We start from the raw sequence: 17,107 nt of genomic DNA, 5'->3' as shown, positions 1-17,107 counted from the left end.
GTGTTTTTTTAAATATGGTATAAGAAAATGATCCAGTTTTCCCAATACCATTTATTGAAGAGACTGTCTTATCCCCACTGTATAGTATTGGCTCCCTTGTCATAAATTAATTGACCATATAAGCATGGATTTATTTCTGGGCTCTGTTTTCTGTTCCACTGATCTATGTATCTGCTTTTGTGCCAGTAATATTTGGTTTTCATTATCATGGCTTTGTAGTATAGTTTGAAATCAGGGAGCTTAATACCTCCAGTTTTGTTCTTTCTTAAGATTGCTTTGGCTCTTCAGGGTCTTTCAGGGTTCCATTCAAATTTTAGGATATTCTGTGAAAAGTGCCATTGCTATTTTGAGAGGGACTGCACTAAATCTATAGATCACTTTGGGTATTATGGACATTTTAACAATATCAATTCTTCCAATCCATGGGCACAGAAAATATTTCCATTTATTTGTGCCATCTTATGATAACTTTATCTAACCTTTTATGCTTTTATTCTCTTTCCAAGCTTTTTACAGTGAGGATGTACTAATGTGATACCCAATGTGAAGAAAGAAAATGAGGCTTCTCAAAGATTCTGTTTGATCCATAGGAATTTTTGGTCCTCCTCCTTCTCTTAAGTATGTCTCTAATTGAATCTTGGAAAACCATGCTTGGACCTTAGCAGCCCAGGTGAAAGAGGTAAGGGGTGGTGGAATGGAAGTTAGGGGACTCTAATTCTGCTGCTACTGGTGGTTCTGAGGTGCAGCTGGAAAGTCTAATAGAATATGAGACAGAGAGAATTCTGTCCTGAGACAACAGGGCTTACTGCTGCTGCACCCACAGGACTCAGTGCAATAGTGGAAACTCATATGGATAGTGATTACAGGTGACCAATAAATACAAGGGAGGCCCATGGACAGTGCATATTGGTATTGGAAGTGATTCTTTAATGGATACTTGGATTTGTTCCAACCAAACCCACAACAGAGATCAAGGGAGGTAGTGTGAAATAGGGAAATTTAGGCTAAATCCAATTGCAAAAACAGGGACTATAGTGGAGGATATAAGAAGGTTGTGATTTGGAGCTTTTGTGGATGTTCGAGGCTCATTTCTTTTCACACACTCACTTATTCATTCATATACCATCCATCCCTTCATTCAGCCAGTAAATATTTATTGGTGCTTCCATGGTAGGCACTAGAAACACAAAGCAAATAAGACATTGTCAACAAGTTATCAGCCTCATGCCAGGTCCTTTCACCTCGGTGATAAACACATCTAGAAATTATACAGTGTTGACCAATCTATGGGTAAAGCACACCAGTGACTCTAGTTTAGGCAGAGCTGGGAAAGCATTTACATCCATAAACCATCCCTGTGATCATTAACACCTTGTGCCACTGCTCCCTGCCACATAGAACCAGAGAAACATCAGAGCTATCGTGATCCATAGAAGATTCTCCCAACCTAATCCTTATTGCATATCACTAGGGATATGCCCAGGATTGTGTCCAGGAAGCAAGATTTAATGAAAAATTATAAGTGTACACAGAGCTTTAAAGGTGACAAACTGCCATTTAATCCATTATATCATGCAGTCTTAACACAACAGCAGTAGCTGGTCAGGGATTACCATTCCCATTTTACAAATGAAAAAAACTGCTTGGAAAGGTTAAGTCCTCTGGCCACCACAAAACAGCAACAAGCTAGATCTCCAATTCAGGTCCCGTCTTACAGATCCAAGCCATGTCTGCGACCTACACCACAGCTCACGGAAATGCTGGATCCTTAACCTATTGAGTGAGACCAGGGATTAAACCTGTAACCTTATGGTTACTAGTCGGATTCATTTCTGCTCAGCCATGACGGGAACTCCACTCATCCCAATCTTAAAGGCCGGTGTATCCAATAGTCTTCTCCTCTGTCTGTGTCAAATCTCCCCCTGCCTCCCACTTCTAAAGATATATGTGACTGCACTCAGGGTGCACCTAAATAACCCAGTATATTGCCTCATCTCAAAAGCTTGAACTTATCACAACTGCAAAGCCCTCTCTTCCAAATGCCATAACCTCTAACGGTTCCAGGGATTTGGACCTGATACCTGAAGGACACCATTCTGCCTTCCACCCTGGGCTTGGGGCTTATACCTAGTGACCTCTTCTGTCTGTAAGTAACTGCTCAGTTAAAGCTAAGTCTACATGGGGAAAGGGAAATACAGTGTGGTGACAAAAGAATTTGGGGAAAACTACACGGATAAGCATAAGTCTAGGATTGCCTTCCTTAAGTAGCAACTTGTTTATTGATTCTGTTTTAAATCTCCCACTTCTCCCCATGGTCCTACAGAGCTGACTCAAGCCCCCAGGGTCTGAGCCTCCAACCAAATCCAGGGAAATGGGCTGGCCCTGAAGTCCTAGAGTGTCAGAGCTTAGGAGATCACCTGGGCTAGTCTCTCCCTCTGCTTTACTGATGGAGAAGCTCAGGTCTAGGTGAAGCCAGGCTTGCCAAGTCCTCCTATAGAAATCAAAACTTTCAATATTGAGTCTACTTTTTTTTTTTTTTTTTTTTTGCTTTTTAGGGATGCACCCACAGATATGGAGGTTCCCAAGCTAGGGGTCTAACTGGAGCTAGAGCTGCCGGTCACAGCCACAGCCACAGCCATGCCAGATCCAAGCCGCATCTGTGACCTACACCACAGCTTACAGCAATGCCAAATCCATAACCCATTGAGCAAGGCCAGGGATCTAACCTACAACCTCATGGTTCCTGGTGGGATTCATTTCTGCTGTGCCACTATGGGAATTCCACTTGAGTCTATACTTTTAAGGAGCCAGGACAGCATTCCCCCACAGAAGCTTCAGGTCTGAATACAAGGATGAAGGCAGGAGAAACCAGGATTGACTTAGTAGGTGAAAAACCACTTTTTTGCCCTCCCTAGAACCTGGCTATGGTTCTTCCTGCTTGTCCTCTCTGGGTCAGTGGGCCATTCCCTTTCCACCCTCATATCTTCTTCTCCCCATTTGATTCTGTCTCTGCCTCCACATTCCCTCTCTTCTCGTCCCTTAGCCCTAGGTTGTCACAGCCCTGGCAGGACTTCCTCCACCCCCACCCCCCAGCCCCCACTGCTATCCCTCCCTTCTCAGCCCACTGCCCACACTACTCCAGTGTCCTTGGCAGGAGGCTCTTTGTCAATTTCAAGGCAAACAAGATGAAACAGAGAAGCATAGTGCCTTCTGGGGGCAAAGAATTCTTTTTTTTTTTTTTTTTTTTTTTGGTCAAGTTTAAGGCCTCTAAAACCGAAAGAGATAATGAGGAAGGAAGTGGGGATATGAAGGAGGGGGGTTCACCTTAGCTTCTCTGTTTGTGGGTTTCACTTGCATGAATTTTCCTGTCACCGGAATGAAGAACAGATATCTGGGCATCTACTTATGTAAGTGTAAGACTGAAGTTTATGCACATGAGCAGAATAGACCCCCAAAGTCAGGACACCCATTATGTGGGTGGTCAGACTGAGGGCTTGAATGCTACCAAAGCTCCACATCATTCATTAGTCATGTGACCTTTAGACGCAGGTTTCCTCATCTTTGAAAATCACAGGGATAATAATATCTATTTCACAGGCTTTTTGTGAAGCATAAATGAGATAATGCCTATGAAATCCACTAGCACAGAAGTGGGTGCCAGTTAACAGTCAATGAACATTCGTCAAACTAATATCTGGGTCACTTCCCCCATGAAGACATCCCTGACTTTCTACACCCAGGACAGCTGAGCCCTTTCTTCAGTGTACGCTTTGCCCTTGTTTGTGAGCCAGTGTTAGAACTGATAGTACTTTGTTTACCCTCTTGTCCCTCATCTGCCCCACGCCTCACCTCTCTCTCCAGCTCTAGGCCTCTCCAGGACAGTGACAGTCTTACTCATCTTTGTAAGCCCCGTGCCTAGGACAGTGACGGTTCATGGGAGGTGTCTTGTAAATTTCGGTTGAATTAATATGAAATGGTGAGGGTTTCTGAACACAAGCCTTTCAAGCCAGGGTTGTTTTGAATTTATCATGCCAGTTGCTGCCTCCTTATATTTATTAAGATAGATGGCAAAACCCATTGAAACGCATCTGGCTCTAGGAGCCCCAGGAGATTCTGTCGGCTCTGGTCCACCCCAGGCAGACGGGCCTTATTAAGAGAAATCAAACTGTTTACTATCCTGGCAGGGCCCAGACTTGCTTCCTACCCAAGCTGGCATGGTCTGCCATTCAATGCCATCATGTCGTTGAAATGGGGAAGGCTCTGCTGAGAGCTGTACATCTCTCCAACATCTCCAAGGGGCCTGCCTCAAGGGCTCATTTTCCCTGGGGACAGTCTCCCCTGGTTACAGCCAGAGTCTTTCAAAGGCTTTGGGGTTGGTCCCATCTGGATGTGATGGGTGGGAGTCACGTCTGGACAGGAAGAGCCCTGGGGCCTGGAAAGGGCAGAGGCTGTTCTCCCAGAAAGTCTGTGGGGCATTGCCAAGAGGGAGAACCACTGATGCTCTAACTTGGGAAAGAGCGAGTTGGGAGCCCAATCTGAGGGTGATGCAGAGGTCCAACAGAAGAATGAGCTGCTAGGACATAGTTGGGAATTTCTGAAACAGACAGGTCATAAGAGAAAGTGGGAAACTGGCTGCATGGTTACTAATAACTGAAACTAATTACCATGTATTAGTAAACTACAAATGTGCCAGGCAGTTATATAATTTATCTTCTGAATCATCATGACAACCTAGGCAGTAGGCTTGCACACAAAGAAACTGAGGCACAAAGGACTAAGTGACTGGCTTAAGTTCACAAAACAAGCAAGTGACAAAAATTGGGTCAAACTCAAGCGGTGGGCCCCAGTTTTCAGTTCCTCCCATGCTCCTCTGCCAATATGGGAACAGACAGTATGTGCCATGATGTCTCTTAATGTTGTGTTCAGTGTGGGCAAAAGCTTGGGCCTGGCTGATTTGGGGGTTCTTGACCTCTGTGAAGAGAACCATGACCCATGACCCATTCCACAGCTCGTAAAGAAATAATGCTCTTGTCCCCTTTGTGGCCTATTTCTGGCTCTTATATCAGTGCTCCTGTCATTGCATTGTACCAGAGTGGTTTGTTCTTCTCACTGATTATTTAGCATTATTCATTGTATCTACTGTGGTCTTAAGAAGGACTTCTTAAAGTTGAGAAATGTGGCCTTTCCCGAGTCAATCACATTAAGATGAGGCAGGAAAATGAGAAGGTAGGAGAGAGAAGTCCCTGTCTTCTAGGGGTCTTTCCCCTACTCCCATAGTAGTTGTCAAAGAGCATGGATTTCTAAGGCATGACTCTCAGATGCTAAATGGGGCCCAGCATATAAAGACTGAATGAAGCCCAAAGCTACACTCTAAAGACAAGGCAGTATCTTTGTTTAGTTTAATGTGTTTTTTGGCTATGCCTGCAGCATGCAGAAGTTCCAGGGACAGGGATTGAACCCGCACCACAGCAATGACAACACTAGATCCTTAACCCACTAGGCCACCAGGGAACTCTTTTTGTTTTTTCCAGGCAATATCTTGAGAACCAGATTAACTAGTCACAGATTACTCTCTGTGCTTATTTTCCTGCTACCATCTCTGAACACTGCATGATGAATTGCATAAGTGCCCCAGCCTTCTCTCTGCTCTACAGAGGAGCTTTTAAGAGAAAGATTGTGGTTACAGCACTAAAGAGGAGTACCGCCCTCTGAGGTCACCATGAAAGATGAATTTTTAGAAGTGAGTTTTTTTTTCTGCCCCTTTTCACTTAGTCTTCCTCTCCAGTCAGCCTTGCAGCAAATATCACTTAGGACCCTTTTGAAAGCAAGGAACAGAACGTGTTGAATCAAACTGACTTAAACAATAGGGAAATGTATTATCTGACATAACAGGAGCTCCAGGCACAATACAATCCACACATCAATGATGGCATTAAATACACAGGTCCTTTCTGCTGTTCCACTTGGCTCCCCTCAGTGTCAGCTCCTACCCCAAACTGGCTTCCCTTGTGGTTTTCAGATGGGTGCAAATGGCAATCAGGACTACATGTCTTGTGCAGGTCAGGAAGTACGGACTATAATTCTTTATACTTCCCACACCTGGCCCAGTAACAGATGCCAGTGGAATGCCACGACTGGTAATAAGTGGATGGCTAAAGAGAATCAGGATTCAGTTGGGAAGTTCAGTTAACCCCCAACAGAGTTTTCTGTGGAGAGTCTGGATATTATTTGATTTTATCATGGAAAGTGGCAGTTTCCTTAACACTGGCCTTTGCTTCTGTTGTTTGCTAGAATTTGGGGGCCCTGTCCTTGAATTGAGACTGAGAGCCAAGAAGGGTTGCAGGAACATGTCCCAGATGCACATAGTGCCTAAGCCTTGTGTCACAGTTGACTTTTTATGGCTAATCTCTGAGTCACCATCCAGACTTTCAAGGGGCAGTAGCTGCCAAGGGCTGGCCCTGTCCTTATGGAGCAACTAGGGTACAGAAGAAACCCTTAATATTGGGTGTCTGGAGAACTTCCAGGTACCAATGTGTGCCATTGTCTTATGCAAACCTGTCCAGGTAGAGGCTTCATAGCCTGTATAGCCTGTGGTCCTAGGAAGCTGTATTTGTGACCTGGTGGTGCTCCCTTTGCTTCCTGGAGGCCATCGAAGATTTCAGTTGACCCTTTCCCTGCACTGCAGTTAATGTGGCCTTGGAAAAACTGAAGATTCCATATCCAGAACCCCAGCCCTCATTTCCCTCATGGCATGTTCATTTTCTAAGTACCTCCCAAGAACCAGGCACCAAGAAGGAATAGTATTTGCATGTTCTTCCACCTTCTAGCCCTAAAGCTTATTACTCACCCCATGCAAAGAAGTAAGGGATTGTATCAAAGGAAGACACTTGAGTGAAGCTCTGGTTTTGGAGGTACTACTGGGAGCATGTGGTGATGAATGGAGAATGCGTGGAGTATGAGCTGCACATGCTTTTGTGGGAAGGGGTTCTGTAGAGCGAACTAGATGGTAGGAATCATTACGGGTCAAAACTACCCTAAACCAGCCTTGAAAATAGCTACTCGCCAAGGAAAGGCTGTTTCTCACACTAGTTAATATAGATAATGCAGACTAGAGGTTTCCTCTATCAAGTTTCCCATATGTCACTCCCAACAGGTGAGCGGGCTGCCGAGACTAAACAGAAGGCAAGACTGGTGTTGATGGGGGGCCATGGAGAGCCATCAAGGCCACCCTCATGACTCTTCATCTGCCGTGCTCTCACTTCAGAGAGGCAAACAACATATTGATTTTCTTCACGAGTGGTGTCTCGGTGACTAAGTCAGCGGTAAAGCTGCCAGCACTATGCAAGCAGCCCGGATCAGGATGGCGGAGGTGGGCGTGTGGCATGTTAAGCCCACACTCCATGCTGCACATCCTGGTTTTTAAAAACAAATAGCATGGACTTCTGCAGAAACTGTGTATAAGTGTGTATGTGTGTGTGTGTCTGTCTGTATGTCTGTCTGTCTGTGTGTGTCTGTGTGTGTGTGTATACCTATCAGAGGAAATACGTTAGGGTGTATGGACCTGACAGTGTTGCTATCATAACCATTTCTATCAAAGCTTTGAAAATTCTGCCAGGTCTCAGGATCCTGTCATCTTGTCACCTGGGAATGGAGGACACTGTCTGTGTCCAGCAGGATTCAGACCTGGGTAGACACCAGAACCAAGGAGCACCCTGAGCTGGACAGGCCAGGAGGAAGCTATGGACTTCTCTTTCTCCTCATAGCTGTGAGCTACCCTGAGAAAATCTGGATAAGTGTTAGGTGTCCTGGAAAAGAACTTAACCTCTGCCAGTGCTGGGCCTGCAGCTTTTCCGGTGTGCACTGGGTCCTCAAACTTTGAGGGGTTCAACTTACTGAATCTTAGAGGGTAAAGAACCATCCCCTCTAAAACCACCACCACAACCTCTTCCCCCTTCATCCCTCCCTCCTCCTCTGAAATCACCTCCCCCTGCATCTTTAACCACCACCACTACCACAACTGCCACCCTATCACCTCCACTCCTGCACCACCTTCACCTCCAACCACCATCACCATCACTTTCACCATCCTTGGCCACCTTCATCACCACCACCACCTCCTCTACCAATACCAACCCCGTTGCCTCCTTTGCCACCGTCATGCCGCCACCTCCCCTATGGCTCTTGTCATCATCATCCCCACCACTTCCATCAGGGACCACTAGCAACACCACTACTCTCACAGAAACCTACCATCATGACCACAACCACCATACAATCAGGGCACTTCACAGTGTAAACCTGGGGTCCCACCCCACTTGTTACTATCTCTTATAATTCTTCCTTTTGTAAAAATTCTTACTGTCTATAAATGTCCAAGCACAGGCCAGAAAACTGTCTCGTTTAGCTGCTGGAACTTTAATGAAGCAGGGATCTGGAAGAAATGACTGACCAATTCTTTTCCAGCTCCGAGACTCTTCAGTAGGGGTGTGTATATGTCTGATTATGTGTGTACACTCATCCACACCCATGTGCATGGATGCAGTCAGTTTAGTCTGGTGTCCGTCTATCTTTCCAGGGGGATTTCTTTCTTTTTTTTTTTTAGCTATTTCTTGGGCGGCTCCCGCGGCATATGGAGATTCCCAGGCTAGGGGTCGAATTGGAGCTGTAGCCACCGGCCTACACCAGAGTCACAGCAACACGGATCCGAGCCGCATCTGCAACCTACACCACAGCTCACGGCAACGCCGGATTGTTAACCCACTGAGCAAGGGCAGGGACTGAACCTGCAACCTTATGGTTCCTAGTCGGATTCATTAACCACTGTGCCACGATGGGAACTCCTTTTTTTTTTTTTTTTTTGTCTCCGGGGGATTTCTGAACGAGCCTAGAATTGGAGTGTGTATAGGGAGACAAGGTGCAATGACCACTGGGCACGCATAAGCCACTCCGAGCTCATGCCATTCAGCACTGCCTTATAAACTGGTGACGGGTCCCAGGAACACTGGTTCCTGGGAAAGCATGGGCATTGCATGACATAAAGGAAGAGTCATCATGGAGAATTAGAAAAGACTGGTGTCAGAGATCGTTCAGGCCCCCTCACTGAATGGCCTGAGGTGAATCACTTTTATGGCTCTTCGCTTCAATTTCCTCTCCCTGTAATTGGGGACAATTTCACCACTTCCTGGTGTTACTGAGAGGACTGAAAGACAACACATGACAGTACCTGATGCTGGCCTGGAACACAGGGGGCTTGGCTCCTCCCTTGGCTTCGCCGCTGCTAACTCCCCTCAGTCCTCAGTCGCTTGGAGAGCACCATTCATGGTCCAGTCCTCTGAGACAGTGTGCTTCCTGTTCCCAGTTCTCTCTCAAATGGCTCTGAAGAAAGAACACAGTGATCCTGTAAAATGTCACTGAATCAGAAGAGCAGCAGCTTTGCCAACAATCTGGGGGAGAGGACTTTAGAGCAGCTACAGGGAGAGAGTGAGAGGACACGGTCCTGGGCTTGAGCTCCCTGCTGGGGCTGGACGTTGGGACTTTCATCTTGTCTGCCTCTTTCATGTGGGACACCACACACACACACACACACACACACACACACACACACACACACGGGCCAATCGCATTGTTGGGGCAGAGGACAAGGGCAAGCAGAGAATGAGACCAGAGTCCCCAGAAGCCCAGAGCTGGTGCCTGTGGGGTTTGGCTAATTCACAACCCACATCCAAATGACTCTGCCCAGGCAGTGCCTTCTGCCACAGCCCTCACTCAGAGCATACAGATGAGCAGGCTGATGGCCTCCTTGCCAGGACCCTCAGAGGGATTTTTTGCTCTACTTCTCTCCCTCTGACTATGTCTCTCACCAGCCCTTAGCCCAGGGCTATCTCTCCTTCCCTTTGGCCTCGGCAAAGGGCTGGCAGGCTGGGGGAGGCATGGAAGCACAGGCTGGGGCTTCAGAGTCATTGAGAGATGATGGCTTGGTGACAATGACCTCACCTCTGTCTCAGCTACTAGCACTGTCCTCGAAAGCCCAGGGTCAGCTCCCAGAAACAGAGCCAGGGAGCCAGTTGGGGCTGCCTCTTCAGTAGTCATGGGGCTTCCTAGAAAGTGCCTTTTAATTTCCCTTCTAGCTCACAGGATTTCACAGGAAGAAATTCCAACCAAACCTCAGGGTTCATGTGTTGGCGTCCCACTGGAGGTGGGGATTTCACTGATACCCTAAGTCCTGGATTGGATCCCTGTTCTACCATGTAAGGCTAGATGACTTTGGACAAGTGACTTCTCTTTCTTTATGCCTTTCTATCTTAATCTGTAAAAATAGGAATAAATAATGGCATCTGTTAAGACGGTTGTTGTGAATTTAAATGAGATTCTTTAAATAAGAGTTAGTTCCTGGCACTTGAAGATTTCCCAGTGTTCTACAAACGTTCGCTAATGTTTCTCTTACTACAACCACCTGCCTGTCAGAAGAATTAACCCCAGATCTCAAAGTTAGAATCAGCTTTAGTTACCATGAATTTTCACCTCCCATGTGAATACTCTGTTGGGTACATTTGCTGATGTTAACTAGTCTAACCCTCATCATTAGCCTGTGCAGTGGGTCATAGAACATCCCACCCATTTAATGAGAAACTTTAGTGATAATGGTGATAAGGGTGGGGAGGGAAGGTTCCTTATAGTCCCAAGGACAGTGGGAGTAGGGAAAGGAATTTTGCATGTTCTCAACGCAGGCATTTATCTAGTTATTTGTGCCTGCTTCAGTCCAAAAAGAGTTGAGGTCATGTGTCAGGCAGCAGAGTGCCCTAGAAAGTATAAACGCATCAAAACTAATGAGCCCTGTGAGTTCCTATTGTGGCTCAGTGGAAACGAATCCACCTAGTATCCATGAGGACTCAGGTTCAATCCCTGGCCTCGCTCCGTGGGTTAAGGATCTGGTGTTGCCGTGAGCTGTGGTATAGATCACAGATGCGGCTCAGACCTGGTGTTGCTGTGGCAGCAACAGCTCCCATTTGACCCCTAGCCTGGGCACTTCCACATGCCTTGGGTGTGGCCCTAAAAAGCAAGCAAACAAACAAACAAAACTAATGAGCCCTGGAAGTTGGAATCCAGCTCCATCACTTACTAGTCTAACAACTTGAGAACGTTATATAAAATCTCTGTGAGCTTCAGTTTCCACCATCCACTGAATTAGCAATGCAAACTGAGAGTTGTTATTATCCCCATTTTTCTGATGAGTAAATCAAGATCCAGGGATGTTGAAACTTTACAATGTTTACAAACTATTAAGTAAGTAAATAAAGAGCCAGATATTGGCCCCAATTTGAAATCTGATCTGATTTCAAATTCCAAATGATTCTGAGCTTCCTAAGTGCAAAAATGGGATTCAAACATAATACAGTGCTTCTTATCACATCATGGTACTGTCATTTTTCTAGGGGCATTGGATTTAAGGGGAAAACATACCAGACATTGTATCTAAGTATCTCAAGCCCTTCTCTCAAGAATAGCTAAAAATTATACTGCCTTTGAAGTGAGGAGGAAGAAGATGGGCTAACAGAAAGTGAGGCAGCCCAGCCTGTACTGAGTTACTGGTTTGTTTTCCTTCACCCCCCATCCATGTACCATCACAGTCTGGCACCTGCCTCAACACACCATGGGAAAATGCTCACTTCAGGTCATCAATGATCTTCTGGTGGTCAATCTCATGGGCCTTTACATTTTTTCATCATTTAGGCACTAACAACCTGCCCCACAAAGGCACTGTTGGAGATGATTCAGTGTTTCAAAGGTTCTAGGCCATAAACAGAGTACAGGAAACAGCAAGAAAAAATTAAGCAGAATGCAAGGCAAAGCACGAGACACAGGGCGTTATCCTCACCTGTCCTCTCTCCTACCTCCGGTTCCTCAGCCTACCCATCTTCTCTGTATGATCTTTCCACTCCCATGAATGAAGCTACCTGTCCCTCCCCCCCACCACCACATCCCCAGCAACCACTCCCCATTCAGCATCTCCAACCAGGCCATTCTCCCTAATTATGTCCTGTTCACTCAGTTGCCATTTTGATGGCCTTCAAAACAAACTCGTTCAAAGTGCTCACCATGCCTGCCACCAGCAGCCCCTTCCTCGCAAAATGCATCATTTTTCACCTTTAACCTTTTTCTCTCTGTTATTCCCTAAATTTAATAAGTCTCCAAAATCCTTTCAAATCTTCCTCCTGGACAGCCCCTGAACACACCTGCTTTCCTCATCTCCACAGTCACCTGGTTTAATTCAGGCCACCCTGTCTCTTGCCTGGATCGTTCAGTCAGCTCTTTGGCCCATCTCTCTATCTGCTGTCCACACCTTATCAGAGTGATCTTTGTAAAGGCAAAATTTGATCTTGTATTTCAATGGTTAAAAATTCCATTTTCTTCAGGATAAAATCAAAACACTTGGGCCTGACCCACAAGGCTCTTCAAGACCTGACCCATTTTCTCTCTCCTCCTTTCCCTTCTTCCACTCCACACCCTATTACGGTCCATAATTGGGGTGACTGAATGGGTTTTCATCCAAACCAGAATACTTATAAGAGTGAAAGGAGCCCTGGTCATAATTAACCTGAGATAAACTGGGATTTCCTAGGGCAAATTGAAACCTATGGTCATTCAATCCACCCAGAGCCCAAATCTACATGTTTTTCTCTTTCTTACCCAGAGCTAACTGGCCACCTCTCTGCATGCCATGGCTCATGTTTTCAGAGGTAGAGAATTCCTTTGTCCCAGATCTTCTTTTTACGGCAAACCCGAGTTAGAGTTTCTGGCCAGCCTCCAGGTTGATTGGCCGCCCTTATGTCAGGTGACCAGGATGGGCCAATCAAGGGTGTCAGTGTGGGCTGCCCAAGAGAACAGTTCATGGCCACTCAGTGCAGCAAAGTCTGTGGGTGGGGACTCCCTTAGAAGTGTGTGGAGGTGGGGGAGAGAAGGGGAGGGGAAGTAGGAGGAGAAGAGACCAAGACCTGGTAGCAGCTAACCCCTGGTCCCAGTTATTCATGAAGGTCATCCATTTCTCTGCTCTTTCTGCAGTTTGGAGATTTAGAGGGTTGAGTTGGCTTTCTGCTATTTCATAACAGAGTCTTGACTACCTGGGACCACCATGGATAGGTCAGACCCCTCTTCCCTAGGACCTACCATCAAATGTTGATGGGTCCCCCTGCCCCTGGGTCATTCTTACTCAGTCACACAACACAATCCACTGCACTCTGTGCATCTGTGGGGTTCAAGGAGCTTCATCAGAGGCCACTAGACTTTTGCCTTTCTTTTACTGTCAGGTCTATCTGTAAGGCTTCCGATTCTTAGGTTAAAAATATTTGAGGAGATTCCACTGTGGCTCAGTGGAAACAAATCTGACTAGTATCCATGAGGATGCAGGTTCAATCCCTGGCCTTGCTCAGTGGGTTAAGGATCTGGCGTTGCCATGAGCTGTGGTGTAGGTCTCAGATGCGGCTCGAATCCTTCGTTTGCTATGGCTGTGGCATAGGCCTGAAGCTGTAGCTCCGATTTGACCCCTATCCTGAGAACTTCCACATGCTGAGGGTACAGCCCTAAAAAGACCAAAAAAAAATTGCTCTGAGTTTTAGAACCAGAGCCGAGGTTGTGTTCACTGCTGTATCTTCAGTGTTTAGATTAGGCCATGCATACAGGGACATTAATAAATGAATGCATCATTGGGTTCAAGTTCTTTCACCACTCTGGCTGCTCTCCTCTGAAAGCACTAGCTTCTAAGTTACCTGGACTTATTATCTTCTACACTTAAAAGCCCATCCCCTTCCTTGTGAACATTTGCCTGGAGGTGATAGGCCTAGACTGGACACCACTGGGTGTCCAGTCCCACCTCCCTCAGGGCAGCCAACCCATCAGCTGGCTGACTTGGAGGATGGCCTTTCTCCCCAGCTGAATTTTCTTCTCTCTTCCCTTTCAAATCTTGCTGTGCTGTTATTCAGTAATGGAAACAGCAGAAATCACTTTAGAAAGGAAGCCAGCTGGTTCATTAGGCTGATTAAACCCAAGCAATGAGATCTGAGCACAGTTCTCATGATGAATAGTGTGCCTTCTTGTTGGCCACAGTGAATTTTGCAGTGATTATTAATCTGGGTTCCAGTCACCCCTCACATCTGCAAAATCAGGGGGGTCAGAAAGAAAGGATGGGGCTACAGCCAGATGACATCAGGACTTTTTGAGTAGAAGGGGTTCAGTCCCCTCTCCCTCCCTCATTATAGGCCTGGAAACCTCCACAAAGTGTGCCAGACTCCCCAGGTCTGTCAAAAAGACCCCAGTCTTCAGGGACAGTGAGACTTGTCTTTAAAATCAGATTTGGATACTTATTAGCTGTGTGATTTGAGGCTCACCTGAAAGAGGGTATAAAATGTATTTTTAGGGGAGTTGCAAGGACCAGGAACTACCTATAGTTCCAAAGGCAGTGGTTCAGAAGGTCTGGAGTGTAGACAGGAGTGGGCAGAGGTGAGAATGAGTCAGAACAAAGTAAGCAGGGACCATGTCACAAAAGGTCTCATAGGTTGGGTGAAGGGATTGACAATTTTATGTTAAAAGTATCAGGGAAATGATAAAAAGAGAAAAAAAATCACAGGAATGATATGATCAGATCTGCATTTGGGGAAGCTCACTCTGGCTGCAGAGCAGAAGGCATGGACTGGATTGCATGGTGGCAGGGAGATGTCCAGGACAATCATCCCAGGAGAGAGGATGTCTAGGAGACATCCTAGGAGAGGAGTCTAAATGATGGCAGGAAGTGGAGTAATGGAATCTGCTTTCTTGCAGCAGATTTGGAAATCAGCAAGGAAGCAGAACAAATTGAAGATGGAAGGGGGCACCAGAGGGGCAAAGTTCACTGATCGTGAGGCTTCAGGCTTGAGTGGCTTTGCAGAGTGGGAGCCAATCTCTATGGACAGGAGCACAAGTGGAAAAGCAACTTTATGGGACCCAAGGAGACAAGCTGAGTCTGGGACATGCTGAATTGGAGTTAATAGTTTAAATGTCCTATCTAATGTCATAGAATCTAATATGTTGGTGGTAAACAATTAGATCCTGTATAAGAGGTCACCCCAGTTCTTATTTTTAGGAAGATGAACAACCAAACAAGCCAAGACCAATCTGTTTATCCCTCCAATTTGAAAGCATTCCTGGAAGGCCCTTTTGAAGTCTGTAGAAGCCATGGCTGGGTCTAGAAATGCTTCTAAGTTCTCTACCAAAGGATCTCACTTGCTGTGCAGAACAAAACCTACCCTTTTTTATTGTGCCCTAATCCTCCAGGTATGCTCCTTGTACATAGACCTTTTTTCTGCTGGTTCCAAGTGTGGGAGGGGCAGGGTAGCAGCTTCAACAGGAGGGAAGAGCAACAGGTTTGTGCTTCTGCAGAAAGAGGTCAAAGATGACCCGGGATGATTGTTGCAAGTGCGGGACATCACAATGGCGTGGAGGATGTCAGGGATAAGCATAAGGAAAATGAGAATCAAGGACAATAAAAAAGAACAAAAGATGACAATCTAAATACAAAGGAATTCCCAAAGTGGTCTCCAGAGGGCGATGCCTTCAGAAGACAGCTTGTGGGATGGAAAGAGCAGAGGTTTTAGAGTTCTACAGTCTCGGGTTCAAACTCCAGGTGTGAGCCTGTTTGTATGACACTGGCCAAGTCATGGAGGCTCTCTGAGACTCAGTTTCTTCACCAGTAAAGTGTAGAATAACACTGTCCTTGCAGGGCTGGGTGAGAGTTGGCCCAGCAAGGCGAGCAGGGCAGGAGAGGTGAGGGTTTCTTTCAGTAGTTGCCACCGCTGTAGTTGCCCCTACCATTCTCCTTGAGCTGTCCTTGGGCTGGTTCTCTCTGCTTCACAACCATAGGAAGAACCCTGCCTTCCTGTGGGACCAGACCTGAGGGACCCTCTCTGGCCACAGCCTGGGAGAGTGCTGACTATGGGACATGCCCTGGACATATCTTCAAACAGGAGCTCTAGGAGCCCCTCTTGGTTGGGAAAAAGTGGGGTTTGGCCTCAGCTTCCCTGGCGTTTAAAACCATCTGGTGATTATGAGGAGATGCAATAAGGTGGAAAGAGCCTAGGCCTCGGTGTCTGACAGAACTGACCTGCCTCCTGACCACTATCCCCCCCGGCTCTGTGACCTTGGGTACCTCACCGAACTCCCCTGAGCATCAGGGTCCCTTGCCTCCCCCATTTGAAGGGCCGCTGTGAGAATGAAATGACACAACCCACGAAAGTGTGTTGCCATAGTACGCATGTTTGCCTTCTCTCCTTTCCTTTCCTCTCACTATCTTTGAGATGCTAGAGAAGACCAGAAATTAAATGTAAAACTGCACAGGGCTAAATGATATAAATCAAACTCTTAAATAGTTATTAAATGTAATTGTCAGCAGAAGAGGACAGAAAAACCAGCATCCAGAGTCCAACAAAATAAGCTGACTCTGACTTTGTGGATTGCTGGCAAAGGGGCCAAGTTCCTATTCCCACCCCCCACCCCACCCCTTTTTGTTTGATGCTGCAGAGATGAAGTAAGAGCAATATCAAGGCTGAGGAAAAAAATCTCCAAATGTATTTAACGTTTTGAGTTTAATATCAGAAGCAGTCACCTAGAACAAAGTAGCCCAGTGATGATTTGTGCTTATGCAGCAATTCAGCTTTTAGAGCTCAAGTTGGGAAATTTTCTCCATCCCCATTCACCACCCAAAAGTAAGAAGATAAAGAGCACATTTCTTCTGTTTCTTTCTATGCTAAACTACCACGAAAAGATTATGGAGTTGAAGACCCAATTTCTATCAGTTTTAATGATCAAGCATGAAGCAGTAAAGAAATCCAAAACTCACAGCTTTGCCTCTGGACCTGAGGAGGAAGACACAAGCTTACCCTCCAATGACAGTGATATCTCTGGGGGAAATATTGGAGAACTCTGCAGGCATCAGTCTCTGCCTTCTTAGCCTCATTACCGCTAGGAGACCCACCATCAGAAACCAGCTTACTGGTTATTGACACAGTGGCACACCCATCGCTCCTAGAGAAATGGCAGGGCTTCCACTGAGGGACTCAGTGGAGGGCAGGGGTCATTGTGA

The 17,107-nt window shown here is 46.3% G+C and overlaps 1 long non-coding RNA gene across 2 annotated transcripts in view; it reads right to left on the bottom strand.

Annotated features, from left to right (window-relative positions):
• Positions 1–17,107, bottom strand: part of LOC146397652 (uncharacterized) — an 89,753-nt gene that overhangs the window by 63,477 nt on the left and 9,169 nt on the right. For both annotated transcript variants that reach the window (XR_014822649.1, XR_014822650.1), the window contains exon 2: positions 9,224–9,375. This is a non-coding gene — a long non-coding RNA (uncharacterized LOC146397652). The remainder of the gene's footprint in view (positions 1–9,223; positions 9,376–17,107) is intronic.

This window comes from Sus scrofa, chromosome 13, assembly GCF_054392235.1.
Source record: "Sus scrofa isolate SSC_HxYL_T2T_F1_AM1 chromosome 13, Sscrofa_HxYL_maternal_Yorkshire_Landrace_v2.0, whole genome shotgun sequence".
NCBI classification, from domain to species: Eukaryota; Metazoa; Chordata; class Mammalia; order Artiodactyla; family Suidae; genus Sus; species Sus scrofa.
The sequence above is the reverse complement of the archived record's forward strand: the minus strand, read 5'-3'. Positions and strand labels throughout refer to the sequence as shown.